Source organism: Rhagoletis zephyria, unplaced genomic scaffold (assembly GCF_001687245.7).
Source record: "Rhagoletis zephyria isolate East Lansing unplaced genomic scaffold, Rhagoletis_zephyria_1.1 Rzeph_scaffold_01439, whole genome shotgun sequence".
In the NCBI taxonomy this organism is placed as follows: Eukaryota; Metazoa; Arthropoda; class Insecta; order Diptera; family Tephritidae; genus Rhagoletis; species Rhagoletis zephyria.
Window position 1 is genome coordinate 117,459 of NW_016158523.1, and position 9,353 is coordinate 126,811.

Consider the following 9,353-nt stretch of genomic DNA (forward strand, 5'->3'; position numbering starts at 1 on the left):
GATTTTGGTAGAATTTGAATTTCTAGGGGAATCGAGGAATGACTTTAAGTGTTGGGGAATTCAATACACAAACGACTTTCATTAGAACATGTCTATTGAGAATAAAATTTCAACTTTTAATATCAAACTCTACTCGACGTTTTTATTTGACACTATCATTTCTCACTTCGTTTACGGCGAGAAGCCAACGTCTGGCAAAACCCACATTGTGAGAATCAAGTGCCATTTATAATAGGGGATTTTTTTCAGGAAATTGGGGGAATTAGCGTTTGTAGAGTTGGCATCCCTGCACCTTATTATGTTGAAATTTAATGTGCTGCAAAACTGCAATTTTGAAATTTTGTTGATAATTTTTTTAAGCTTGATTAAATTTTGTGAGCTTTACGCTAACTCTGAAACTTTTATTTAAGTGGCTTTTGTTGTGGATCCTACTGTTTTTAAATGAAAACTATAAAATATAAGTAAATAAACATATCGTTACTCAAAGCTGGAAAGGTGGCAAGTCCAATTTTTTAAAATTGTTCAGGGGAGACGAAAAATCGACGTAGTTTCGCATTATCTGTCATTGTGCATCGAAAACTAAATTTTGAGAAAAAGTGGATTTGGCACCTTTTCACATTTAGGTAGCGATATGTGGCGAACAATATGATTTTGAATTTTGCACCTATTATTACGAGCATGAGTGTACGTATTATTTTCAATCATTCCAAATGAGACTCTTGCGAAATTTATTTTTAGCATACATTTCGAAAATCAGTAATTTCGTTTATTTGCCGGGCATTATTTTTTTCATATGGACATACATTGGATCCTTGGCTACAAATTTCTGTTATAAAACTGACCTCCGTCTTGTGCTAAAGGGATTTCAGGCAGAAATGTTCAGCTTCCAATTATGAAGAAAGTATATGCTCAAATAATTAAAAAACTGTATGTCCGACCTTTAGTTAGGTAAGAAAGAGGTAACGATCTTGTCAAAGATTTGGTGGAAAAACTCGATGTTTGTTTTGTTTCCACTTTTTCTAAGATATGTGTTATTAGACTTTTTTCTCATGAAATGCCTAATTATTTCTGACTAAGTTCAGTGTTTTCTTTTATTACTTAGCAAAACAAAAAAATTATAATTTCAAGAATAAACTTCGCGGACAACGATTTTCATCGCCAGAAGAAGTAGTTCACGCGTTCAAAAACAATAGGGGTATTCTCTGAGGCCGTGCACCGTGCAAGGGCTTTGCAAGACTCAGAGAATACCCCTAATGTTTTTGTGGACCGTCTTCATTGTGGGAAACATTTTTCACTAACTGCTTTCTGCGCGTAAGTAAAAATGTATAAATCATGCAAATTTGTTTTTGTTTTTTCTTAAATATTCGATGGACCTATTTAATGGCCCTCGTATCCACGAATATGAAACCTAACCACTCGCAATACTCAATTCATTATTAATGGAATTCCAGATTGGGTTAAACCTGTCTTTCGACGAACAACGACTGTCAAGAAATCAAAGTTTTCGCTCTTCTAAATTATCAAATGATTACATGCATGCATGTGTGTACATTAGGGTGGTCCAAAAATGCATGTGGGGGGGGAAAAGTTAAGTCGGAATTTTTATGCTCTCACTCACTAAGATTGTTCTACACCGAAAAAAGTATACCCTTATTTTTTTATTTTGAAATCAAAAAATATTAAGAAGTCGCTCAAAGTGCCCAAAGTTGTCCATGTATTTTATACTACATCGTTTTCACCCGCTTCGCCGAGTGCATGAAATTTCTGCGTGCTACATTATGTGTACATATTTTCAATAAGACTTAACATACTTAAACAGAAGATTTTACATTTTTTTAACCATCTTCAAAATATTTTCAAACTAAGACTTTCTTAAACCTCTCTCTTGTGATACCCCTTTTTATTGGCATGTAGTTTAGAAATGACCAATAATAATTCATTGAAATTGTTGAATGTGTAGTTTGAATTTAAACTTTTAAACGGTTGGCCACCTTTTTTAATCTATTTTNGTGATACCCCTTTTTATTGGCATGTAGTTTAGAAATGACCAATAATAATTTATTGAAATTGTTGAATGTGTAGTTTGAATTTAAACTTTTAAACGGTTGGCCACCTTTTTTAATCTATTTCATCTGACAATTCAAGTTGAATTTGAATTTTTAAACATGTGGAAACCCTGCCATACATATGTAGCTTAGATATAAAGCCTTTTCGAGACTCTTTCGATTAATATCGTAATAACTCATTTAACTTAGGTTGAATTTAGTTCTGAAACAGGTGGTAACCCTCTCCGAATACCTCAGAAAATTCTGCATGTTTATTCTGAATATTTACAAACACTCTTATATTTGGCACTTTAATTTGAGTACGTTTAATTTAAATTCGACTTTTAAAACAGATGGCAACCCATTTCAAAATATTTTCCAACGAAAACCTTATTCCGGGTTATCGCTGAAGCCATCGTAGTCCGATTTTTGTAAAATCTACTAAAATACGATCACTGAATCCGAATGCATTCAAAGTGTATACTTCGTTCGTATCTATTCAGATTTAGTGATAGCATTTTCGTAGATTTCGCGAAAATTCGGCCTACGACGGTTGCAGTGGTAGTCCTGATTAAACCCCTTTCGTCCGACACCGGTATTGTGAACACATTCCAATTACCTGATTCACTTAACTCAAGTGGCAACCTTCCTACATTAGTTTAGAACGAACGATAGGCAAAACGAACGATTCTGATTGCGATTTTAAACTCTATCGGTCATCTTCGTCTTGATTTTCATACATTACGTTGCAATGGTCTCTGTTGCGTTTAAACCGATTAAAATGATGCCGCCGGACTAATTTTTGAAGCATTCCTCTGCAGACGAATCGTTCGTGTTGCCTATCGTTCGTGATACAGAATAAGGCTGTAAAACTCTTTTCAAAAACAATTCGATTGGTACCCATATTTTAGTAATTTAATTCAATTAATTGATTTTAATTTTTAAACGGGAGAAAACCATTGTAAAACACCTCAATACTTTTGTAAATAAATGTTTCCTAATAATCTTTCGTATGACAGTATGGAAAAAATGCAAAACACCTTCAACTAAAAAATCTCAAAAATCAATCCGATTTTTGACTAACTACAACTTACATTTTTTGACTAAAATTTAATGGGCTGCAAAACTGCATACTTAAAAAAATTAAAAAGTTTAAAATTTGCATGAAATATTGCTGAGTTTTCGCGAGTTTTGCACAAAGTTTAGGAATTATATTTTTATGTTTTTTGTTGTAGAATGAACCATATTTTTATACAAAATTGGCAGGGAAAATATAAGAATAAAAATTGTTTCATATATTGTGAAATATTTGCAGTGCCAATACTTTGTTCCGGCAGTGTGGTGGTTTTCTTTCAATAAAAATCATACAAAAAGATTTGAGTACAAACAGTGAGTAACAAAAACCAACAACGTTAATAAAAATAATTTTATCGTGAACAACTATCACTATTCGTATAATTTCAGTTAGGCGATTTTCAGACTACCCGAAGTCGAGCGGTTAGTTGAAAAAAACGGTTAGCCGAACTGTGCGGTTAATCGAATAATTGCTATTCGACTATCAACGGATAAAAAAATTGCTAATTGACTAGTCGACTAATCAAATAGCCGGACGCCGATTTTTCACAAGAGCTACAATTGTGCCCTAAGAGCAAGCTTCGAAATATGAGCATTTTTCATGAAGAACTAAACATTCAGAAACGCCTAAAAAATGTTGGTGAAGATCTCTTAATGTCACCGAAGTCCGACCAAAATTTTTTTCATGGCGCACACTAATGTCTGTACATACAAACTGGCGTTATGAAAGATGCCGCCGTTTTCAAACCATCGAACTCAATAACACATACTTTGATAAAAAAAAAAAACGAAAAAAGCAAAAAAACTTAGGGTAGCCGCCAGGAAGAAGGACAAAACAACAAGAAAAATTTGAGTAAAAAACAAGAAAAGCGACATTCAATGGAATCCATTCAAACATTATGCAAATATCTACAAGCACACATACACATGTAGGTATGTACATCTGTACTACGGCCGGGAGTTCTTTCGGGTTTTTTTACTATCCGGATAATCCGGTTAATCCGGATATTCGAATATTTGATTAAAAAAAATCGAATACACGGATATCCGGACATAAACTGGATAACCGGATATCCGGGTTACAAAATTAACGGACATTAATCGGACTGCCGGGTTTTATCTGTATATACAAATATCAAACGGATAACCGAATAAAAGGATGGTACCAGCCCTAATATGCGTAGTATGTGAATGTATGTATGTACTTACTATAGTACATATATGTACAAACAAAGTTGCGCCAGAACTTGACCAAAGGCAGAACGCTGAAGACGCAAAGGGCGTACAAACAAAACAAAGGCTAATCGAACCGCACACCAAAATGGATAACAGCTTTAGCAGCAGCGTAATGAAAGTGAGTCGAAAAGAAATGGTAGTTCAAAATCTGGAAGTAAAATTTGCCGAATGGGGTTAACAAAACGGAATTGCTTATTAACAATGCCGGCAAAACCCGAACATGTGAAGCAAGTAGAAATCAAAATTCAAAAGAATGCGCAGTCATCTGATGAAATCTGTTATACTACATACATACATATCTACCAAAGTTGTTGCGAATATTCGCCATAATCAATGCGAATATTGTACAAGTGCACTGACCCGATTCGACTGGAAGACACCACTTTTGGAACAGAATTTTGTTCGAAATTTTCATCGTTGGAAAATAACATTTTTTTTCCATATTTATTTATTTAGACTAGAGATGCCGTTTTTGAATTGCTTAAATCGAATATCGATTAATCGAGCCCTTCCGGTACGATTTCTTGTAGATTTTTTATTTCCGCTTCGATCCTTGAATCTATTCAAAAAAATTCGAGAATCGATATTCGATTTTTCCGCAATTGATGCATATTGAACTACGGTTTGCCCCAGGAAATCTATAAAAATTTAAAGAAGAGAGCAAAGGCCAAAGAATTCAATGAGCCTCTTGAAAATAACTACAAAAATTTTAAATAAGGCTAACATTGAGTTTTCACTAGGCATCAATTGAAAAAATTTTAATCACTATGTTGGGCATTAAACACCACCCGTGTCATTGTGTCTGTTTCCTCATGGCATTTTTAAAATGGCATGCATTTTTCGTCATTTCGTTGCCTGTCGGCAGTGTTGGGCAAACTTTAATTGTAAGGACAATTAACAATTAATTAATAGTGAATAGTTTCTTAAAAAATTGTTTGAAAAAAAAATCCCCTCAGATGACAAAACAATTTAAGCTTAAAAAATCTGAACCAAACTTAAAAAAAAAAAATTGTCAAAGGCATCGTAATAATGAGATTTTTGATGCAGTTTTTTAACATTTTACAGATTGCTTTAAGCAAAACTGGAATTACTGGACCAAAGCTATTCCGATTTCGACTTATAAAGCATCAGTAGAAAGGTATTTTCTCACATTTTTATTTATTTGCAAATAAACTTATTCAAAGTTTGAAAGAGAAAGGTAGGATGAACGACCGTCATTCCAAGTTGAATTAAGATGTGTCGGTACATATTTGAAAAATCTGTGAAAAAGGAAAAAAAAACAGCATCAAAAAACTTATAATTACAATTCCGTTGCAAAAATATTTTTTTTATTTTTTATTTCTAAATATTTTTGTGCACGTATTTTAAGCTTAAACTGTTTTGTCATATGAGGGAATTTTTTTCAAAAAGTTCTTTAAGAAACTATTTTTATTCATACAAGAACTCAATTTTCGGAGGAGTTTTCAAATTTGTTAAGTTTACGTAAATCTTAATATTTTTATGAAATATTTTGGTGGACGTTTTAAAATATAATACATTTCGTAATCCCGGCGGAAAACCCGCAACTTTGGTGATGCCTTGGTCTAATGTACATATGGGTCATTCCATGCAATAGTTACACCTCAATATTTTTTTTAGGTCAGTAAATACGATATTTTTTTACATACTTCATCGAAAAAAGAAGACATCAATTTTTTTTATTTCGTCATGATATTCGAAAATCTGGAAAAAAATCCCGACATTTTTAACTCACGGAGAAGTATATTTTTTTCAATTTTTTACAGTTAATAAACTATTTGTCGAAGAAAAGGTGAGTAATTAAGTCGGCTTTCCATGAGAATGTGAGATGGATTAAAATTAAAATATAAAAATCAGTATAAAATTTGCATTTTTTTATTTATTTTTTTAACTATATACCATGCTCGATTTTTATTTTTTTCAACCTGAATAGTTGTTAAACTTTATGGAGTACGCTGTAAAAATTTGTAAATAGCAGAGCGGCCCAAATCAAGCGGTCAGGTATGGGCCAAATTTTAGATCCTGCGAGCGACTAAATGTTTATTTCGCTTTAACGAATTCAACTAAAAAAATACATATGCATGTGCATACATACCTAAAAAGTATTCACACATATTTTGAGAGATGACACAGAAGAAAATGCTTGCTTCCAGGGAAACTGTCAACTTGGTCACTCAAGTATAAAGCGTTTTTCACGTGAAAATTTTTAAAACAGGTTGAACAATACAGTTGTCTCCTACTCTTAAATAAGCAAAAATATAAGAAACAAAATTTTTTAAGTGGAAACAATTTTATAATTAGTTTTTTATTGGCAATGGCAAGTTTGCCTGAGGAATGAAAACAGCAATTCTGCCAATAACAATGCAGACAGGGGTGCTTGCTCTTCAACTGCTTACAAGTAGGTATGTAAGTATGTAGATATGTATAGTTAGCAGCAGACTTTTTTGTCATTAAATTTTATTTTAAAACCATAATACACATACATAAATTTAGTAATAAGCACATCTTCATAATTTTGCGTACTGTCAAATGCATTACTAATTCCATTGAAATTTTTGTCACACGTGGATATTTTGTGAAAATGTTTTGATGAAAACAAAAAGTGGAAAACGTTGACGGCGCAAAACACGCAATTCGTGTACATTAGGGCTGTCCAAAAATGCATGTGGGGGGAAAAAGTAAAGTCGGAATTTTTATGCTCTCACCCCTTAGGATTGGCTTTGTTTCTTTTCTTTTCTACCAGATAATTATGAGGAAGAAGAAGAATGAGAAAATGTACAGAGTTACGCTCACAGAGAGCGAAATATCGAAAAAGTAAAGAAACGCAAAACTAGCAGAAACTAGCAAGTAATCAGCTGATCGGTGTATTTGAATATTGAAAATGTTTGACAAGAATTTTTCTTTATTCATTTTGACCATTGTTGCCATTTTAGTACTTTTGGAGCTAGATTTACTTAGCTCTTTATTTTTCTATATAGCTCCGAAAATCGGGTTTTAGGTCCTAGCTCTTTTCAAGTTTATGTCGCACTTTTTTAGCTCCAGAAAGTTTTAGTTGTATTTGGTATATATAAGCCAAAACTTAAGCGTTGATAAAATAGCAAATTTCGAGATGAAGTCTATCCGCCATAAACTCTTAAGTTAAGGAATTCAAGAAATAATTAAAAGAAAATCCTTTTTCTGATTTTTTTTTACCTTACTAATTTGACCTTTAAGGAGAGCTGGAAGTAAAATTTTCCAGATAAATTTTGCGAAAAAATTATTCAATTCAATTATCTGAAATTACAGACTTTAACATTATGTAAAGTATTTTTAGTTCACTGTTATAAGTACACTGTAGCAACGAATTCCAAATACATGCACTTTATTTAACTTATAAAATTTGTTTTTTTTAAACAACCTTAAAAACAACCTTTCCTCAATAAATGCTCAACCTCAACAAAAATATGTAGCTCGTCATTTTAACTACTATTAGTATTATTTAACTCTTTTTAACCTTTTTACGACCGTTTTAGCTCCAAACGAAATTATTCTGATTTTGACAGCTGCTAGTTTCTGCTAGTAAAAATCCATTTTTTTATATGGGGAAAAACAACTTTTCGTAGAAATGGTATAGAATTGTTAAAAATCAATATTTTTCTACCAGAAAACTCTGTTTATCTGCAGGAGATTCCCAATAATAATACCAGATTGTGAATTTAACTATTTTTTCATCGCAACTATAATTTATAGGTCCGCCAAAAACCCACAAAAACCCCGAAAAATGCAATGGGGCGAACAATAAGAAATTGTTAGTAATAAAAAATGGTTAAATAAACAATTGGGTATTATTATTGAAAGTCTCCTGAAGAGAACCATAGTTTTTCGACCGAAAAATATTGATTTTCAACAATTCTATACCATTTCTGCGAAAAATTTTATTTTCCCCATATAAAAATACATAGAAAACTTTGAGCGCTTTGAGTGACCTCTAAATATTTTTTTATTTCAAAATAAAAAAATAGGGGTTTACCTTTTTTTTGATATAGAACAATTCTAGGGAGTGAGAGCATTAAAATTCCGACTTTACTGTTTTTACACCACCCTAGTGTACATACTAAATTTATACACATACAGTACTGTTCAGGTAAAAATAACCACTGTATAAAAACCAAATATTTACTGTTCCAAGGTAATTTTTATTAACCTTTAAAGAGTCATGTATGTACTAGACAAGCTCCAAAAATTTTCCGATTTTGGAAACTAAATTTTCGGACCAAGGCGGAACAAATTTTGAATCACACTGTTGTTATACGGAAAAAAACAAGTGCGTTAGCACTCGACTTTTAGTGGTGAAGATGGATATTTGGTAACAGACATATAGTGCTGGTTTGTTCAACTCAACTTAACTTCTTCAATTTGTGCCACTCCATACAAAATAGAAAGGAGAAAAGAATGTAGAGTGGAAGGCCTCTTGACTCTCAGGACGGCCTTTCGGAAGGGCTTTTAACTCCTGAAAATATCTACTGAGGAAGGTTAAATTGAAACAACCTTTACATTAAATTTAAATTTGATGAGAATACGATTATTGATACGAATGTCTAAAATGATGCGAATTATTCGTATAACGTATGCGAATGCAAATATTCGCAACATCCCTAGTACGTATGTACATATGTCACATATACATACATGTATANATGCAATGGGGCGAACAATAAGAAATTGTTAGTAATAAAAAATGGTTAAATAAACAATTGGGTATTATTATTGAAAGTCTCCTGAAGAGAACCATAGTTTTTCGACCGAAAAATATTGATTTTCAACAATTCTATACCATTTCTGCGAAAAATTTTATTTTCCCCATATAAAAATACATAGAAAACTTTGAGCGCTTTGAGTGACCTCTAAATATTTTTTTATTTCAAAATAAAAAAATAGGGGTTTACCTTTTTTTTGATATAGAACAATTCTAGGGAGTGAGAGCATTAAAATTCCGACTTT